Source organism: Tamandua tetradactyla, chromosome 2, assembly GCF_023851605.1.
Source record: "Tamandua tetradactyla isolate mTamTet1 chromosome 2, mTamTet1.pri, whole genome shotgun sequence".
In the NCBI taxonomy this organism is placed as follows: domain Eukaryota; kingdom Metazoa; phylum Chordata; class Mammalia; order Pilosa; family Myrmecophagidae; genus Tamandua; species Tamandua tetradactyla.
Window position 1 is genome coordinate 209,487,306 of NC_135328.1, and position 21,518 is coordinate 209,508,823.

At 39.9% G+C, this 21,518-nt stretch overlaps 1 protein-coding gene across 6 annotated transcripts in view; it reads left to right on the top strand.

Annotated features, from left to right (window-relative positions):
- Window positions 1–116: 116 nt before the first annotated feature.
- FBXO42 (F-box protein 42) overlaps window positions 117–21,518 on the top strand; it is a 180,557-nt gene continuing 159,155 nt past the window's right edge. For 5 of the 6 annotated variants that reach the window (XM_077151158.1, XM_077151154.1, XM_077151157.1 and 2 more), the window contains exon 1: window positions 15,848–16,076. The gene's annotated coding sequence lies outside the window, so the exon portion shown is untranslated. Of the gene's footprint in view, window positions 235–15,847; window positions 16,077–21,518 lie in introns of those variants that run through there. The other variant, XM_077151160.1, reaches the window with a different exon arrangement.

A 21,518-nucleotide genomic window follows, 5' to 3' on the forward strand; every position in this document is an offset into this window, starting at 1 on the left:
GCCCCGCCCCCTGCCGAGCCCGGAGGAGGCTCCAAACCTATGGGCCCACAAACGTCGAGGTAGCCATCTTGGAAAAGGGCAAAGAAGTAAAAAAGTTGCCATCTTTTTTAAAGGCAACGAGTTCTCTTCGACAGATTCGGAGTCTGCGTGAAGTCATCGTGTTGGGTACGGCTAGTGAGTACTTTAGAACCCTCTTTTGTAAAGACAGGTAATTACCGAAAACATTTTTTTAAGGTGAGTCATAGTTTTCATAATTCTAGATTTTGCTTTCTTCAAAATTCTGAAAACGTTTCATAACTCATCAAGGATAAAAATATTTGCTGATACATGAAACACGTTATTCTATCTGATAGGATGAAAATGATTATACTATTTTCTGCTCATAAAGCAGTGTCCCAAGCACCTATTAACACTGCTTTACATCCTCTACTATGAAGTTAAAAATGTTACTGGTGGCTGATAATATTTCACCTGAGCTGGCACAACCAGTGGAAGCCCTAGTTACTAAAGTTCTCCTGGGTCTCTAATGAGGGATTAAGTGCATTAGCATTGCCTGAAAAAAATGATTTATGCTTCTTCCTAAATGTGTTCCTGGATTTTTTTTCTCCACTGTAGAAGTGAAGACCCCTGATATTGAAGGTCGATTTTTGGCACTTCTGACTTGAACAAACTATGTGATCTTATGTAAGAAACTTAGGGTTTCTGTGCCTCAGTTTCCTCAAGTATAAAAACGATACTAATAGTAGCTGCCTCAGAGGTAGATTGTAAGGATTGAAGGAGTTACCATACTAAAAAGCTTAGAACAGTGCTTGACCTATCCTCAGAGTTCTAAGTGATGGCTGTAATGAGGTTGCCTTGTCTGCAGGAGGAAGATTTATAATTCTCACGTCTTGAATCGTTCTTTCTCTCCCAAAACAAAAAAGCAGAGCAAAAGGCAAGCACCATGTGTTTTTATTCTTACTGATATGTTCTTGTAAGACTCTTAATATTAAAATGTGTCCTTCAGTAGTGTTGCATTTGAGTGCTATAATAAAATTATCTGGCTTGGAATGTGCTCTTTTCTCATGTTCTTAGCATGCCATTAATCTTTCCGCAGTAATAACCTCCTGTTGTGAGTTTTGCAATTTGTAGTCCTAATGATTATTATAAATTGCAATCAGGTATTTAATGTCTAGTCTTTATTTAGAAGTTAAAATGACATGCTTACTCACGATTTCCTGTCTCTGAAATATTCATCTCCAGAGTCTGTCTCAGTCCACTGCTCTTCTTACCTATCTCCTCATGATGTAAGCCACTTACTGTATGCTGAAGGCTATTAAATTTGATTTCCAGCCCTTAATTGACCTGGCACTTCTGATTCATTTAGCCCTTCTTCCTATTTGCATCCTCACATGTATAATCCACTAGCAGCTCAAATTATATATGCTTAAAACTCAACTCGGGGACTTCCCGGAAGATGGCTGAATAGAGTAGCTCGAGATTAGCTCTGCTCCACAGAAAAGTTAGAAAAGAGACAAGAGAGCGGTAAGGTGGCAATTCGGGAGTGCAGCTGACTTAGGAGAGCCTTCTGTACCCTATGGGGTAGCCCTCGTTGCAGAAGCCAAGGAACTGAGAGGCAGAAAGCTGGAAGCTGGTGCTGAGGCACGGAGCCGAGGAGCCCGGGGGAGTGCACGGGCGGGAGTGCACGGATGGGAGCCAGGGACTAGGAAGTAAGCCAGGCTGCATTCCTTGAGCACGCTACCCTTACCAGTGCAGCCCCATGACTGGTGATTCACTCCACACCGCACACACCCAAACCCCATCACCCACTCCCATTGCCTGCGCTCCAGGCGCCCCCACCCCACCAGACCCCAGGGCACATACCTGCCCCACCCCCCTACCCCAAGCGCAGCCCAACCCACCTCTCCTGCACCCCTCCTGAACACTACCTCCCCCTCCATGTTCCCTGCAGGCTGTTGCCAGTGCATAAAGGCTGAGGACACTAACCTCCATACCAAGGCTACCCCTGCCCAAAGTAAATCAATCAAGATATTTACATGCAGCAAAGACAGCAAAAGATCACTAAGCATATCACAATGCCGATAGATAAAGCCCTGCCTAATGACCATATTTAAACACCAGAGGAGACCCAGACATTGGAACAACTAATCAAAGATGTTCATAGAACTCTACTTAATAAAATAAGTGGGATAGCAAATGACATAAAGGAGATCAAGAAGACAGTAGAAGAGCATAAAGAGGAATTCGAAAGAATAAAAAACAGGATATCACAGAGATTAAAAACTCTGCTGGTGAAATAAAAAACATACTTGAGGCACACAATGCCAGATTTGAAGAGACAGAAGAAAGAATAAGTGATATAGAGGACAGGATAATTGACTTCAAAGACTCAAAACAGCAAATAGCAAAAAAGATGGAAAAAATTTAATTGGAATCCAGGGAAATAATAGATAAAACAAAGCATGCAAATATAAGAATCACTGGTGTCCCAGAAGGAGAAGAGAGGAGTAAAGGGCTAGGAAGAGTAGTTGAGGATATAATGGGGGAAAACTTCCCAACTCTCATAAATGACGTAAATATACAAGTCAAAGAAGCCCAATGAAGTCCAAACAGAATAAATACAAATAGGACTTCCCCAAGGCACATACTAATCAGTCTGTCAAATGTTGAAGAGAAGCTGAAAATCCTGAAAGCAGCAAGAGAAAAACAACCTATTACATATAAAGGAAATCAAATAAGACTGAGTTCAGACTACTCAACTAGCACACTGGAGGTGAGAAGGCAGTGGTATGATATATTCAAGATCCTGAAAGAGAAAGACTTCCAGCCAAGAATTCTGTACCCAGCCAAATTGTCCTTCAGAATTGAGGGAGAGATTAAGGTTTTCACAGACAAAGAAGCATTGACCAATGGAATTGAATCGATAGTGTAGAAATAGACCATGGTGAACTGACTTTTTTTTTTTGGATTTTAAGTGAGCATGCTTTATTGGCTGCGCTCCCTGGCAGAGCTCACCGAACCCAAGGTGGAGTGAGGTGAGTCTGCGCACAGGCTTTGGTGAGTGCAGTTTTTAAGGGCAGGGGTTAGGTGATGGCGTGAAAGGGGTGGCACATTAAACAAAGGATTATTATGCTAGTGGGTTGAGCAGCGGGTGGTAAAGACCTTGGTTGTAATGATTCACCTCCCGTTCCGAAGTAACTTCATAAGTCCAGCCATAGAGCCCTCCCTTATTCCCCCGACCTAACAGAAGGTAGAGCAAAAATATAGCATGTCTTATAAGTACTTGTTCTGGTTTGCTAGCTTCAGGAATGCAATATATACCAGAAACAGAATGGCTTTTAACAGGGGGAATTTAATAAGTTGCTGGTTTACAGTTCTAAGGCCGAGAAAATGTCCCAATTAAAACAAGTCTATAGAAATGTCCAATCTGAGGCATTCATCCAGGGAAAGGTGCCTTGGTTCAAGAAGGCTGATGAAGTTCAGGGTTTCTCTCTCAAGTGAGAAGGCACATGGCGAACACAGTCAGGGCTTCTCTTTTAGCTGGAAGGGCACATGGCAAACAGGACGTCATCTGCTAGCTTTCTCTCCTGGCTTCTGGTTTCATGAAGCTCCCTGGGAGGCCTTTTCCTTCTTTATCTCCAAAGGTCACTGGCTTGTGGACTCTCTGCTTCTTGTGGCTATGTCATTCTCTGCTCTCTCTGAGTCTCCCATTCTCCAAAATGTTTCCTCTTTTATAGGACTCTAATAAACCAATCAAGACCCACCCAAATGGGTGGAGACATGTCATTACCTAATCCGGTTTAGCAACCACTCCCATCCAGGGAGCTGATCTGATTACAGTTTCAAACATACAGTATTGAATAGGGATTATTCTACCTTTATGAAATGGAATTTTGGTTAAAACATGGATTTTCTAGGGGGCATACTTCCTTTCAAACAAGCACAGTACTATATAGAAAATTAAGATAGGGTAATGTGACAATGACTACTTCAGAGTGGTTGGTCAAGGAAGGCCATAACAGGGAGATGAGTTTCATCTAAGATCCAAATAACAAGAAAAAGTCCTACCCATGCAGATAGGTTGAAAAAAATGCCTTCTGGGACCAACTTTAGAAATTGAGAGGAATAGAAAGGAAGCCAGTGTGGTTGGATGAGAAGAAGAGTGATGTGAGATAGGTGTGGAGAGGTAGGCAATGGCCAGACCAGTAGGGCTTTGCAAGGCATACCATGTGTGCCAGGAAACCATGTTCTTATTTATGCTAACATGTGGCGAGTGGGTTGTGGTTGGCAGGAATAGAAATTAGGGGCGCTGGGCAGGAGGCCAGTGTGATTAGTAGTGGTGGTAGCTTGGACTAGTGTGATAGTGATAGAGAAGAAGAGAACAGGAGGGATTTGGAATATGTTTGAAAGCGGAGTCGGCATAACTAACTTGCTGATAGATTGAATGTGTGGAAGGATAAGGGAAAGTATTAAGGCTGACTCTGTTTTTTGGTTTGAGGAACTGATTGTATGATGGTAGTGTTTATTGAGATGGGGAAGATTAGGGGAACAGCAGGTTTGGAGAAATAACACATCAGAATTTCTCTTTTGGCCATCACAGGCTATTTGTGGTATCTGAGATACCTGTTTAAGGTGTCATATAAACATTTGAATGTACTAGTCTGAAGTTTCAGGGAGAGTCAGGACTGAGGAAAATTATGGAACCCATTGGCAAGTATTAGTTGAACTGACTTTTTTTTTTTTTTCAGGCACAACTTTTTTTTTTTTAAATCAGTAAAAGAAACTGGGTCCTAGAAGCTGCAGTGATCTAAGCAGCAAGTTTGTGCATTCGTCCTTTTTTGTTTGTTTAAATATGTTTAAATTATCACACTGCCGGCACACCTCATTTGCATGAAATTCTGCACCAAACATACTAATTGTAGTAAAGTTATCCCCCATCCCACGAAGGAAAAAAAACCTGCTCTGTAAGAGAATTTTCACTGAAATCTAACCAAACTTCGTTAAGTGGACTGTGACAAGATTATAAATGATATGAAAAATAACATTTTAACATTTGGCCATTAACTTAAGGAAATGGTTTGCCTATACATTGTCTTCAGAAGTAAAGCATAATGCAAAGGAAAAGAATGCAACTGAGTGCTAAGGCAAAACATCTTGCCTGAAGTAATGAGGGTAGATTATATACTAAATACCCAGTGCAGAATTTCATAGGGCCAACAAGATAACAGTCTGTTTTTCACTTACACAGGCAAAGTGGATTTTGCAATTACCAGTTGCGTTAAATGCACCAAATAAAGCTCCTAAAATTGATACTATAAGGCGCCACCTTAAGTTTTCCAGGCTGCAACTGTGCATAATTTTAAAATGGTTTTCTTAAATTTATTTATTTCTTTAAACATAACACGAGGAAGGTGTTAAAACTGGTGTAATAGCTCAATAGAATAAGTATTCCAGATTTTGGGAGGGATGAAGATGGAGATACTCAGAACCCTTCACCAGAATCCCCCCCAACTTGATCATAGTGGATTAATGATGTGCTTTGTGGATGTGGTTAGTCAATGACACCAGCTTGACGGATCTTTCTTTCTGCACCAAATCCCATTGAGTTATCTGGTCCCCTAGGCTGACGAAGAACCATTAGGCGTGGAGCACTGGCATCATCCAGGGTGATGCTCTTCAAGCGATTGACCAACCGATCAGGTCTTGGAGCTGCAACAGCCTTCAGGCCTTCGCAGACTCGCCAAACATTACAGGCGCTGCACTTGCCAGTGCGCTGATTAAGAATCACTGAGAACTCCACCTCATCTCCTGCCTGTAGCTCAATGCCATCCTGAACTTCTTTCACATGGAAAAAGAGCTTCTTGCTATCTCCTACTTCATAGTTAATGAAGCCAAACTGATCTTTCACACACTCCACTGTGGCCCTACGCAGGGGTGTGATGTTATAGGCCATAGTCTGTGCATTTTGGCCCAGGACACACAACTGGAACTTGACACTCTCCCCTTTCTGTAGGCAATCCCCTTTGTTGGCCATCCCAACTATGCCAAATGGATAGACCTCACCTTTCATATCCCCCTCCTCCACGATCTCAGTCATTCCTTGGTATTCAGTTTGTGTTGGATTAACACTCCTCAGGGGGCGAATGACTTTACCAGAGTAGATGGTGGGATCAGCTTCCTCAGTAATGCCATTCACTGAGTGTGTTTTGTTCACCTTTTCTGCACTGACTTTGTTGCCTTTGCCTTTGGACAAGCTGTACTTGAACTGACTTTTAATAAGGTCCCCAAATCCTCTGAACTGGGACAAAATAGTCTTTTCAATAATTGGGCATGGAAGAACTGGATGTCAGTAGCCAAGAGAATGAAAGAGGACCCCTATCTCACACTCTATACAAAAATTAACTCAAACACCTAAATATAAGAACTAGCACCATAAAGCTTCTAGAAGAAAATCTAGGGAAATAATTCAAGACCTAGTAATAGGAGGTAACTTCCTAAACTTTACACCCTAAGCACAAGCAACAAAAGAAAAAATAGATAAATGGGAACTCCTAAAAATAAAATACTTTTGCATGTTAAAAGACTTTGTCAAAAAGGTGAAAAGGCAGCCAACTCAATGGAAGAAAATATTTGGAAATCACATATCAGACAAAGGTTTGATTCCCTGTATTTACAAAGAAATCATAAAACTCAACAAAAAAAGAACAACAACCCAATTATAAATGGGCTAAAGGTATGAATAGGCATTTTCCTGAAGAGCAGATATACATGGCTCAAAAGCACATGAAGAGATGCTCATTTTCACTGGTTATAAGGGAAATGCAGATCAAGACTACAATGAGATACCACCTCATACCTATAAGAATGGTTGCTATTAAATGAACAGGAAACTATAAATGTTGGAGAGGATATGGAGAAACTGGGACGCTTATGCCCTGCTGATGGAAATGAATAATGGTGCAGCCATTATGGAAGACTGTTTGTGGTTCCTTAGGAAACTAAATATCAAGTTAGTTACCCTATGACCCAGCACTAGCACTACTTGGTGTATATCCAGAAGAGCTGAAAGCAATGACACCAACAGACATTTGCACACCGTTTATAGCAGCATTATTCACAATCGCCAAAAGATGGAAACAAACCAAATGCCCATCAACACACGAGTGGATCAACAAAATGTGGTAAATATATATATATATATGATGGAATATTATGCAGCAGTAAGACAAAATGATGTCCTGAAGCACATGACAAGATGGATGAGCCTTGAGGACATAATGCTGAGTGAAGTTAGCCAGACACAATAGGATAGATATTGTATGATTCCACTTTTATGACCAGCATAAAGGTATAATCAGAGACTTATCATACAGAATATAGGGGACTTAGGATTACATAGAAGCTAGAGATGGGTAAACCATTAGCTAAAGAGGTTGAACTCCAATGTAAGGGAATAGATAGGAGCAAAGGTGGTTCTCTAGTAGGTCTGTAAGTAATATTACCATATTGAAGATGAACAAGATTGAAAAGGGTTGTATTGAACTACATGTCCCACTGGTTAAAGCTAGAAATATGAATTAGCTCTCACAAGAATTACTTCAAAGATATTATTCTTATATAAGGAGTGTTCAAGTCCAGGGTACAGAGGGAAAACTGCTATTGCATGTTCAAAAGGAAACCATCAGCACTACCACAGTAACTGCAGAGGTAAATAATGGGGGAGGGACAAGTGTAAAGAGGAGGTTTAGATTTCCTATTTGGTGAGGGTGTATTTATTACTTTTCTTTCTCTTGAGAACAATGAAATTATCTAAGATTGAGAATGTTGATGGACTGTGGACTTTGGGCCCTCTACATGATGCCTGATGAATGCAGGTGGCTGAAGGATGCACTGACGGAGAAGTAGATTGGTGAACAATGGTGTATACTTATGAATGAAGATTGTGCTGCTACAAGAAGGAACAAATTCGTGAGGCATACAATAATGTGAATGACCATGTGGGACATTTGCTGAGACAAAATAAGCCAGAAACAGAAGAATGGTGTGGCCACCTTTAGAAAATGCTTATAAGAAAACAGGGGCCTAGATTGTAAGCTGTTAGAGCAGACACATTAAGTCTGGATTGGTGATTATTATTTCTGGATTTTGAGAGGCTGTTTTATATATATGTAACCTGATATTTAGAGATAAGAACGAAGCTCAACACGTTGGGGTTAAAGTAATTCAGAACATAGGGGTAAGGAAGACAGTGTCCATATTTTAGAATCACACATACTCTTTGAGACCAATGGAAAAAAGGGTTATTTGGCCTGGAACCGAAATTTGCTGTAGTGTGTAATCTAATTCAACCTATCTGTGTAGCTTCTTTGAACAACTGAAATACAGGGAGCCCAGAATAAGGAAGAGGTCCTTTAACCCTGTATAGATTATTGTAATGCCTGGATACATCCTAGAGTATATTAAGCAGATAATCAAAAAGTATCGGTAAAGTCCCTTGAAGGATGGGAGGAAAAATATGGAACAATTAAACCTTATCATCAGCGAATCCAATGATACTGTGTCAAATTTATGGATACCCAAATCAATAGGCCATGCCCTCTATCAGGACGGTTACTCTTGTGAAGCTTACGTAGGTAGCAGAGAAGCTTAGACTACCTATAGGCATGCCTAAGAGTTACTTCTGGTGGACCTCTTTTTTTTTTTTTTTTTTTTTAATTTTTTTATTAATCAAAAAAAAGAAAAGAAATTAACACAACATTTAGAAATCATTCCATTCTACAAATGCACTCAGTAATTCTTAGTATCATCACATAGATGTATGATCATCATTTCTTAGTACATTTGCATCGATTTAGGAAAAGAACTAGCAAAACAGCAGAAAAAGATATAGAATGTTAATATAGAGAAGAGAATTAAAATAATAATACTAATAATATATATATATAAAGGAAAAAGAAAAAAACAAAAACAAAAGATACAAACACACAAACAAACAAACAAAAAACCATATTTCAGGTGCAGCTTCATTCAGTGTTCCAACCTAGTTACATTACACCTAGGTATTATTGTGCTGTCCATTTTTGAGTTTTTGTATCTAGTCCTGTTGCACAGTCTGTATCCCTTCAGCTCCAATTGCCCATTATCTTACCCTGTTTCTAACTCCTGCTGGTCTCTGTTACCAATGATATATTCCAAGCTGATTCTCGAATGTCGGTTCACATCAGTGGGACCTTACAGTATTTGTCCTTTAGTTTTGGGCTAGACTCACTCAGCATAATGTTCTCTAGGTCCATCCATGTTATTACATGCTTCATAAGTTTAGTCTGTCTTAAAGCTGCATAATATTCCATCGTAGGTATACGCCACAGTTTGTTTAGCCACTCGTCTGTTGATGAACATTTTGGCTGTTTCCATCTCTTTGCAATTGTAGATAATGCTGCTATAAACACTGGTGTGCAAATGTCCGTCTGTGTCTTTGCCCTTAAGTCCCTTGAGTAGATACCTAGCAGTGGTATTGCTGGGTCGTAATCCATTCTGCCATTCTATGTCTTTTGATTGGGAAATTCAGTTCATTAACTTTTAGTATTATTACTGTTTGGATAATATTTTCCTCTACCATTTTGGCTTTTGTATTATATATATCATATCTGATTTTCCTTCTTTCTACACTTTACTCCATACCTCTCTCTTCTGTCTTTTTGTATCTGACTCTAGTGCTCCCTTTAGTATTTCTTGCAGAGCTGGTCTCTTGGTCACAAATTCTCTCAGTGACTTTTTGTCTATAAATGTTTTAATTTCTCCTTCATTTTTGAAGGACAATTTTACTGGATATAGGAGTCTTGGTTGGCAGTTTTTCTCTTTTAGTAATTTAAATATATCATCCCACTGTCTTCTAGCTTCCATGGTTTCTGCTGAGAAATCTACACATAGTCTTATTGGGTTTCCCTTGTATGTGACAGATTGTTTTTCTCTTGCTGCTTTCAAGATCCTCTCTTTCTCTTTGACCTCTGACATTCTAACTAGTAAGTGTCTTGGGGAACGCCTATTTGGGTCTATTCTCTTTGGGGTGCGCTGCACTTCTTGGATCTGCAAATTTAGGTCTTTCATAAGAGTTGGGAAATTTTCAGTGATAATTTCTTCCATTAGTTTTTCTCCTCCTTTTCCCTTCTCTTCTCCTTCTGGGACACCCACAACACGTATATTTGTGCGCTTCATATTGTCATTCAGTTCCCTGATCCCCTGCTCAAGTTTTTCCATTCTTTTCCCTATAGTTTCTGTTTCTTTTTGGGATTCAGATGTTCCATCCTCCAGTTCACTAATTGTAGCTTCTGTCTCTTTAGATCTACCATTGTAGGTATCCATTGTTTTTTCCATTTTTTCTTCTTTGTCCTTCACTCCCATAAGTTCTGTGATTTGTTTTTTCAGATTTTCTATTTCTTCTTTTTGTTCAGCCCATGTCTTCTTCATGTCCTCCCTCAATTTATTGATTTGGTTTTTGAAGAATTTTTCCATTTCTGTTCGTATATTCAGCATTAGTTGTCTCAGCTCCTGTATCTCATTTGAACTATTGGTTTGTTCCTTTGACTGGGTCATATCTTCAATTTTCCGAGCGTCATCCATTATTTTCTGCTGGTGTCTGGGCATTTGATCAGATTTCCCTGGGTGTGGGACCCAGCTGGTTGAAAGCTTTTTCTGTGAAATCTCTGGGCTCTGTTTTTCTTTTCCTGCCCAGTAGGTGGCGCTCGTGGCGCTCGTCTGTCTGCACGGCAGTCGGCCCGGGAAACCGCGCGTGGAGGGGGGGGGTCGCTGGCCGCCGCGGCTTGGGAGAGTGCCGGTCCCAATTGCCCAGCTGGCCCGAAACGCCAAGCGTGACGGGAGGGCCCCGCTATCCAATGTTCCCAGTCAGACCGGGGAGCCACGTGCGTGGAGGGGACCCCAGTCGCCAGCCGCCCCGGCCGGGAAACCGCGCGCCCCTTGAGTATCTCACCGCAGCAGATTCTCCCTGCCTGTTCAGCTGTTCCAGAATGGGGTACGCTGTCTTTTTGGTCTCTGTCGTGACTCCGGGAGCTGTTTCGTATTGTTTCTGTTTCTTTAGTTGCTTTTCTGGAGGAGGAACTAAGACCCGCGCGTCTTACTAAGCCGCCATCTTCTCCGGAAGTCCCCCAGTAATCTTCTGGTGGACCTCTTTTGTTGCTCAGATGTGGCCTCAGTCTCTCTAAGTCCAACTCTGCAAGTGAAATCATTGCCCACCCCCCTACATGGGACATGACATCCAGGGGTGAAAATCTCCTTGGTGACTTGGGAGAAGACTCCTAGGGTGAATCCAGAGCTGTCACCGTGGGATCAACAATTCCATTCTTACCAAAGGGGGAAAAGAAGTGTAGTTTAAAAAGTATCAGTGGCAGAAAGAGTTCAAATAGAGTCGAGAGGCTACTCTGGAGATTGCTCTTATGCAAAACTGCAGGTTGACCTTGCTACCTATCATAACCTGTGAACCCCCAACCAGGACCATTCCAGCCCATCCTAAAGAACACCTAGGGCAATATATAAGATTCCACAAGGGTTCCATGTACTGGAGTAACTTTCCAGAAACCTACAACCTCCAGATGGGTCCCTGGTCTAGATAAGTCTTGAAACCTAGAGGGCCCAGCCTCTCCAGAACATCAGATAATTCCATCTCCCTATCCCATATAAGTAACAGACCCTTCCAATATGAAAAATTTAGAATCTCTATAGCCCCAACACCCCTTAAGAGAGGGATGGGAAGATCAAAGGTGATGATGGAGTTATACAAGATGGGATTTAACTAATGAATATGGATGCTGAATCATTAAATTGATATCTCTTTTAGTCTCCAGTTTTTTAGAGCAGCTAGAAGTAAAAACCTAAAATTGTGAAATTGTAACCCATGTCAAACTCTGTAATATGTTCTATAACTAATTGTGGTACTGTGCTTTGAAATTTATAGTTTTTTTGTATATATGTTATTTTTCACAAAAAAAGAAGGGAAAAAAGTCTATTGTGATGATAAAAAAACATTTAAGCCCTCTCTAGAGTCCTATATTCTGGAGCAGTTAGAAGGAAAAATATGAGAGGATCGTGTGTTAGCCCATGACAAACTCTGGGATTTGTCCTGTAACTACTTGTTGAAGAGTGCTTTGAAAGCTATTACTTTTTCATTTCTTTGCGTTGTATATATGTTATACTATACAATAAAAAAGTAAAAACAAAACAAAACAAACAAACAAAAACCCAACTCATTCTGTTAACCATCTGACCAACCTTCAGGAGAAAGGATTTTGTCTTATTCCCTCTCTGGAACTATATTGACTTTTAGTATGTTTTCCTGTGAACATATTCCTTGAAGTGAATTGTCCTGAGTCTGCGCAACAACCAGGTTGTCTGTCATGTCAGCTATCACCCAAGTCTCACTCTTGAGATGTGATTAGTTTTTCACAAGGAACTCACAATAGTTTTAGACTTTGTAGCCATTCCGTTACCAGTAGAGGGGGACAGCTTTCTTACAATTTTGTGGTACTGTATCTGGGAATGAGCTTTAACAAGGAATTAACTGGGTATTCCTGATACGTTCTTGTAAACCTCTTAGTAATAAAACTTAGTATTAAAATTCAGTATGAATTGAATTCCCAGATCAATAAGGTAGAGATGCTGGAGATCATTTGAGGATGCTGCAGAGGAACTAGTTTTTGTCCCCCAAACAGGCATCCAGGAAGCCAGACCTAGTTAATCATATAGGCTCCTTGTGACCTTGCGCAAGTCCCTTTCTTTCTCTTGGTCTCATCTGTAAAATGAGTAGATAAGCTCTAAAATTAGGAAAGTGGTGGTAGTTTCTTTCCTCAAGTGGGGAGCCAAAAAAGTTGAAGCAGTGGATGCCCTGCAGATACCTTAAAGCATGGACTTCTGTACCATCTGAAATGCTGGTTTGAGAAACCATTCATATTCAGGGGCTTAAGTGTTAGAGATATGCTCTTGAAGCTGAGATACCTTTGATATGCCATCTAAAAATTTCTATATGATGGAAATAGAACATCAAAACCCATGAGAACCCAAGAAAACTTTCTACCTGATGCACAAGCTGAGGTTATATAGACAGTTGTGTTATGAAATAAATGAAGTGATGAATATACAACTATATGATGATATTGTGAGCCATTGATTATCACACCAAGTATGGAATGTTCGTATGTTAAGAATGTTCGTGTCGTATGTTGATTGATTTTATTAATAAAAATAAAAAAGAAATAAATGAACCTACCAATATTTAAAATGCCCATGCCCTTTGATCCAGAAATTCCATTTCTAGGAAATTTCCCTGCAGATATATTTTTATATGCAAATAACCAAGGAGCAAGGATATTCATTGCTGCTTTGTTTAAAGTCACAAAAGACTGGAAATAAACTGAATATCCATCATTAGGATTTGTTAAAAAAATGTTATATCATACAAAGGAATAGAATGCAACTGTTAATAAAACCTTTATGGTCCTAAATCTACTGTTATCAAGGAAACATAGTTTTAAAAAAATCAAGCTACAGAACAGTGTAAATACTATGTTGCCATTGTAGGTTATTTTATTTATATGTACGTGTGTGTATGCACAGACTATTTCTGGAAGGGTATAAGAAATGTATAACAACTTTAGGAGTGTGGGGCTTGACCATGTAGCTGGCAGACTAGAAGGATGGGCTTAATTTTCATTATATATTCTTTCATACCATTTTAGTATCATTCTATGTGCATATATAATCTATTCTAATTAAATACATAAAAATGAAGAGAAGTATTTGATTATTGGGGTGAACCCTGGAAGAAAAACATCTTATTTATACTTACTAAAGAGAGGCTCCAGCCACCTCTCTCATCCCAGCCTCATCCCCTTGTCTTCTCATCTCCATTTTCATCATGTATCCTCCCTGCCCCCAAATCTTCCTAGGAGGTAATGTCCTGTCTTTCTCCTGATATTGTAGGCCACATATAATCTGGCCTCAATCATATCTCTTTCTGTCAGAAGTAACATCCTGATGAGCTTAGAGCATAGACTTTGATGTGAGAACACCTGGGTTCAAGACCTATCTGTGACCACAAACAGTGTTTGACACATGATAAAAGCACACAGTAAATGTCAGCTGTGATTATGATTAAATGTTTTGCTTCAACGATTATACTTTGTGCTTATCACAATTTATAATTTTATATTGGCTTATTTACTTTGTTGTCCATTTAACCCCGTAGACTGTAGGAACCATCCATGAGGGCAGGGACCTTGTTAGTTTTATTTTTAAATATATTACCATATATATCACATGGTTTGGCACATAGTAGATGTTCAATGAATATTTGTTGAGTAAATGCCATCCTAGTTGCTAAATTCCCAGTTCATTCATCCATTCACAAATATCTGAGTCTCTACTATGTGTCAGTCTTTATAGTGGTTGCTAGGGATAAAGCAGTGTGCGAAACAGACAAAAATCCCTGCCATCTTTGAGCTAGGAGATTCAGGGCATGTGGTTCTGTTTTTGAATGTGTTCTAATATGGTCCAGTGGTTCCAAACCTGACTGGGCATCAACATCCCTTTGGAACTTTAGAAAAAGTCTCAGGTGGGCCCTGGAACCTGCATTTTAAAAAGGAAGTACATAATAGTTGGTCACGTGTTTCTAAATTTGAGTTCTACAGGACATTTGGAAGGGTCACAAGTTCTATGACAATTTTTAAGCTTGGGTTTTTTTTTATGACACTTTAAAAATATTTCTTTTACCAGCTATAATTATCAAGTTTTTCTTTTGCAATAACAATTCCTAAGTGAAAGACATGACTTGACTTTAAGTTAGTATTTCTCACAGTGGGATTTCATGAGTATATTTCCAGGGGTCTCTGCATTTTTCAAGCTTGAGGAACAAATAACTAGTGTTTTCTAGTGTGACGCTGGCACAAGTCTGCTCAATAGCCCTGTGTCCCAAGAAATATCCTGGGTGGTTCATTATATTCCAGAATGGTCTGCTTGGAAGCTCAAAGTTCCTCCAGTTTTAGGCACAACGGAATGAAGATTGAAGCCCTTGGGCTCAGTATTTTAGGCATCTCAGATTGTGCAATAGGGATAGACTCTCTAAGGTTCTCACCTACGTATTCCAAGGAATGTTGCTGGAACCCATTTCTTGTTGATAGTATAATGGAAAATACAGGCGCTTGGGAACCAGATATGTCTGCGTTCACATCTACGTGGCTATGTGGCTGTAGGCAAATGACTAATACTTCTCTGAGCTCCAGTTTTCTAATCTGGAAAATGGGGTTAGTAACAACTCACATGTTGGTTGCTACACTTAAGGGAGGTTCTGCTTGCATAACCAAGGCCGAGTTTCCCTCCCTCAACCGACATTGAAGGGCCCTTCCATTCTGTGCTCCTCGGGCCGCCGGGGTGTAAATAAATGAGTAAATTCCAGATTAAATGTCTACCTTAATCTCAAATCATTTGGGAAAACTGCCCAGTTACCCCAAACAGTGAAGAAGGGCCGCCGGGGTGTAAATAAATGAGTAAATTCCAGATTAAATGTCTACCTTAGTCTCAAATCATTTGGGAAAACTGCCCAGTTACCCCAAACAGTGAAGAAGTGCATGCAGTTCTGAGGCCGGATCTAGGGACTCAGGGAAGGTGAGCGTAGCAGCTCAACCTTTCCCCACGCCGGCTCCGCTCCCCAAGGCAGTGTTCCAACTCCGAGAACCTCGGCACCCGATACGGTACCTCCCCAGCCTGGCAGCGCCCGGATGCCCCCACGCGCGGGCCCGCCGCGCTGACGTGGGTGCGCGCGCGCTCTCCGTGCCGGATCCCGGCGCATGCGCGCACTCCGCAGTCTTCTCCTGGCCAGAGCAGAGCGGTGGCGGCGTTTGAGTGGAGGAAGATGGCGGCTCCGGGTGGTCTGGGGTCCCGTCAGCTGTGAGCATCCCCAAGTGCTGCAAGCGCAGCCTGAAGCGGAGAGCCTCTTCTTCGGCCCTGTCCCCAGCTCCCTCACCACCGCCGGCAGCGGAGCGAATCCGAGAGCGTGGCGCGGGCTGGGCCAGGTGAGGCCTCTCCCTCTCCCGGGGCCGCGGCAAGGAGCCGGCGCCTCCTGCCCTTTATGCCCCGGGGCCGTAGGGGACAGTGGGCGCCCGGGGTCTGGCGCAGGCCCGGCACCCCGCGCGGTGGCGGCTGGTCCGGGGTCTTTGCTGACGTCGTCCTCGGCCCCTCTGGGTTAGGCGGGGAAGAGGAGAGCCCTTTTCCAGCCAAGCCCTTGGGATGGAAACGAATCTGGACCTCTCCTCCCCTAGCCAGAGTGGTTCTCGTCCTCTCACCCAGGCCACGAAGGGGTGTGTGCCAGCACAAGGGGAGCCATTCCATTCTCTCACCCCGTCCCCGAACCTTTTACTCCTTTCGAGAGGAGCTGGGGTCGGGTGCCCTCCAAAATAGGGGCGGCGGTGAGAGTCCTGCATCTCGGAAGCTGCAGCTGCAAAGGGAATATTTTGGAATCGGCTTTAAAAACAAAATACAAACAGCCATTCCTGCCCCCCTAGCTTTTTGAGTGTTCCCCCCAAGAAATGGGAACTGCGGATCTCCTTGGTTGAAATAGCAATCCACATTGTGGCCGTGGTAAGGCTTCTCCTGGTGAGAATTGTTCGTGCAAAGGGAACGGTGAAGGGTGGTTTACAAATTTGTCTTGTAAATGAAGAAAAAATAATTGTAAAATGTTGATGATCCCTGCAGATTAAGGTCAGTGCTAATGAAGTCTTGTTCGTTTGAAATCCTGGGGTTATTAAGATTCGGAATAATCAATCACTTTGTTAAATTTCTAGACTTTATAGGGCAATAAAAGCTTCGTTTCTTAATTGCCGAAATCTTTGGACGTTTCTGTGGTGGGATTCTGATTACTCTAGCTGAAGATTCGATATTACCAATTCTCACTGGCAGCGACATTGTACTATGCTTCTTATTCCTTTTTGAGAACAACTTTTTTTGTTGTTCAGATGCAAATCGTAGGAGAGTTTATCTCACGTAGGGAAGCCAGTTGGAAGCCTTGTAGTCTCTTCCTTGAGGAGAGGTGGCTTCATTGGGAGTGTACTATGGGGAATTGTTGAGGCAGTTGCTTTTGCTTGGACGCACCAAATGTCTTTCGTAACTTAAGTAGATTTTGCTTGTGCTTAAGAAAGATGACATCACATGTTTAAAGGGACAAAGAAAATTTAAAAGGAATACCATTACTTAGAATTGGACATTTAGAATTTCGTGTGTACTTCTTAAACAATGACTAGTGATACTCTGTCTAAAATTCCTAACTTTAAGCACAGTCGTTTTTATCTTGTCATTTTATACCCTGTAACTGTTTGCCTTTTGACAAGCCTAGTATAAATGTATGACTCAGTCGCCATTGATCCATGGGTGTGTGTGTGCTTTAAGAAGCTTTTAATTGTTAAAATGACAACTATTAAGTTTAATATTAGTTAATTCTTTGACCATTTTTTACCTTTTCTATTCTTAAATGAAAGCCATAGAGAATTACAGATTTTATTAGTGCCTTTGCTAAGAACATAAACCTGAACCAACAACTGTTCTGTCATAGAACACAGGAGAGCCACTTACATTTCAGTTTGCTAATAAAGAGTCGTGAAAGTAATGCAGTAAAATATCCTGGTGGTGTGGTGTCATGCTTCTTGGCGTAATATGTTTCATTGTTGTGCTAAATCATCATTAGGTACTGTTGCAACTTGATGACATCAATGACATCATTTGCTCTCCAGCTTTTGACTTTTGCAATTCCTTCCCTCTCTCAGAATCACAAAAAGACAGGATGAGGAAGAACTAGTTTAAGATACTTTATCTTAATGTCCTTAGTTTTTAGAAGAGCCTTCATCTGACATTGCTTTATGTAATTTAAACTCTTCTGTAAGAGTCAGAGCTGTGTAATTTCTACCTGTTATGAAGACCAAGCAAAGAAAATGCTAGCAAAACCTCTGCATATTATAGGAATGTTTAGGTCCCAGCAGGAGTTATCGCAAAGATGACCAAACATATGATAAACATGTTTAATGAGTGAATTAATCCCTTATAAAACTGGGAGCCTTTAGGTTAAATAATGCCCTTCACAAGAATGTTCTATGAATCAAAAGAGATAATGCTTGTGTAAGTAAGTTGCTTTGTAAAATGTAAGATACGTAAATGTAGTATCAATTTTCCCATTTTATGAAACATCTTTTGATGGGCCTCATTGTGCCAGGTGTTATGAGTTGTAGGTACTAAGGATTCTAAGATGAGACAGTTTTTGGTCTCAGTTTGCCTGCAGTTTGGTTGGGGCGCCAGAAACAAGACCAGGAAATTAGCTAAGTATATTATAGTGGAGGAAGCGCAAGAGAGGCATACATTGAGCAGGCACCTAATACAACTGTGGGATTGTCAAAGAAGGCATTTTAGAGCCGGGATGGCTCTCCACACCCTTCCTATTATTCTGCAGAAGAAAACTGCCTTTTGTAAGTGACTTGTTTTTTATAAAATCTATTTTTTTTAATTTAAATTCTGTCGTGAGTTCTTTTTCTCTTTTATTCATTTACTGTCATGACACTTCCCACACAGTATGTCCCAGTTATGGTTTCTGCATTCTCAAAAATCAGAGAGTATCTTGGGAGAACAGAACCTTTTTGACAATGAGTCATATGTGCAGACAACAAACATAAACATTGCAGCTGCAATGAAAATATCTCAAATTACTAAATGGTGACAACTTTAGAGTGCTAAAGTTTTTTTTATTGTTTGTTTCTGTAAGATAGCAGGAGGATTTGGGTATTGGATTTGGTCACATTTAGTTAATAAATGGAGTTTAATTGTCAGTCCTTTAAGTAGAACATTGACTATAAAGCTATAGATAGTTAGTGTTTCTTTTCTCTCAATAATAAATAAAATGAGAAAGTCGTACCTTTTTGGATGAAGCTGACCGCTTAGGTCAGAACTATACTTAACTACTTTATAGAATCTTTCAAATTGCTTAGCATCACTGATACTGAACTTCTGTATCTCAATATGTTATTGGTCTAAGTGCTATAGTTGTTTTACAGTAGTATATTGCCTACATCGTGAATAATTTTTTGGGTTGAGTAGAATCTTTGAGTGATGCTGTATTAGTTGAACATGTAGAATCTGTATCTTAGCTGAAATGAGTGCTTTAAGGTTGTGGCTGATTGAAAAGTGAAGGTGTTCATTTTTCTATGTTGTGGCAGTTTGCTGTATGTAGGAGAAGACCTATAGACAAGGCATCTTAAAATTGCCAGTATCAGTTCATAATACAACTTATTTTAAAAATTGTTTCCTGTAACATTCTTCTAAAAGTCTTGTAAATTATGATTTTCTGAAATTTAATTTTTCAAATGTTTTGTGTTTTGCTTCAAAGGTCAAAGTATCTTGTACCTTGATACACACACACGTGTATATATAAATCTGATTATGTGTAGATATCATAAAACAATAGCCATTTATAAACTGTTACTGTTGTTGAGTTTACATTAAACAATAACCCATTTTCTTTTGTTTTCTGTTAACATGGATTTGAGGTAACTCCTTAAATTATTATAAAGGCAAACATATTTTAGTTTTAGCTAGTAATAACCTTAGAAACGTTAATATTTATAAAACTTTTATTTAAACTATTTTAAGGAAGTCACTAGTATGGGATTCTTTTCCAAATATGTGTTTCCTTTATTATTCTTGTTTTAAATGTTTGATTCATGTTGCTATATAGAGAATATGAATTTTTTTTTCCCAGAATGAACCTCTTGCTGTACTGCCTAAAGAAGGATTGATGTTGATTATTAATTAATCAGTACAGTTGTTCTAAATATTACCTGTCCCATGCCTGCTGGTTTTTCAAATGGAAGTCAAGGGAAAATGGAACTTGTTCCTCTATTTCATTATTTCTTTTGAAAGCTTTTTTCTAGTAGTCTTGATGTCTATTGCCCAAAAAGCACAGAGTCTTGTTTTGTTGAGATCAAGTGGTACATTCTACAGGGGTGTTTTCTTAGCTTTTGCTTTGAGATATTTTTAATAATATCTTTCCAAATAGGTCCTTTGGTTTAGTTGAGATCACGCAACCTGTTCCTTCTCTATTGTTGAATCTAAAGTTTTACTTTTCTCTGGGTCCTTCATATTTTAGTTTTTTTCTCTTCCTCACCCCTCCCCTTTTTTCTTAGTGCATGTAGTTCCCTCTTCCAATAGTGTGCTTCATAAATCATAATGGTATTTGGAAATATATTTTCCCCACAGAAGTGTTTGGGTGGGTTAGAAATTCATATTTTATTTAACTAAAAAGAAACTTAATGGTTTACATATGCTCTGTAGACTGGCTTAATAGCCATTTATTATGGATTAGTAATTAAGAGTATAGGCTTTGGCACCAGGTAAACCTAGGCTCAAAGATTTTTCATCTATAAAAGTGGCGATATTGATGCCGTTGTTATGGAACAATTAAATGTGAGAATGCATGTGAACTTAACACACAGTAAACGCTATAATCTTAAAACATTTTTATGATATTACTGTTATGGGAAATTAAAACTAGAAGAAGGGGGATTTATCGCCCAGCTTCTTTATATTTTAGTCCTGGTGACATACCTGTCCTCTAGTTGTTGGATTTTTGTCTTTGTTTTTCCTATGCTTCTCTTTCTTTCCTTGATTAGAGAATTTGGCTTATTCATGGTTTTGACATTGTTGTCCTGATGTCTCTTAAATCCTTCTAGATGTGATCCTTTTTTTATGCCTCTGGGTTTTCCACAGACCTTATAGAGTATATCCACTAATTTAGAATTCAAGTGCCTCCAACTGAGGCCATTATTTTTCATCTGTCTTCTCAAAATAAAAACCGTTATAAGCCAAATTTCCCTTGTCAATATTCCCATATTTCCCTTGTCAATATTCCCATTTCTGTAGGTAGAATCATTTTATTCTGGTCCGATAGGCCACAGAACTGCTGATTATTATTATTTTTTGAATCTTCATCACTTATGTCTGTTTTGCCAGGAAGTTTGGTAGCATCTTCCTCAGTAACCCTCAGATTTCCTTGCTGCTCATCATATTTTCTGCCGTCACTCTAGATGAACTGTACTTTCATGAGCTGAAGGCAGGTTGTATTATTGTTATAGTTCTTAGTTGGTCTTATTGCCAAGACTCTGCCATTTACTAGTTCTATGAGCTCAGTTTCCTTATCTTCAATATGGGAATTTTGGTTTCTACCTCATGAAATATGTGTAAAATATTTAACTAAATGTCTAAAACATGTTGCACACTCAATAAGTAGTAGCTGCTGTTATTTGAGTGCTTTACCTTGAGTAACCTTAGAAAATGATTAAGATTGAAATGGCAGTATTATGATAGACCAATTGTAAAAGATTACTATTGAATATTAATCCTCTTTTCAAGAATTTAGCATTATTGCCTAGCATGCCACATTCAGACTCCATGGCTCTTATTATTTGTTTCTAGCCGTATAT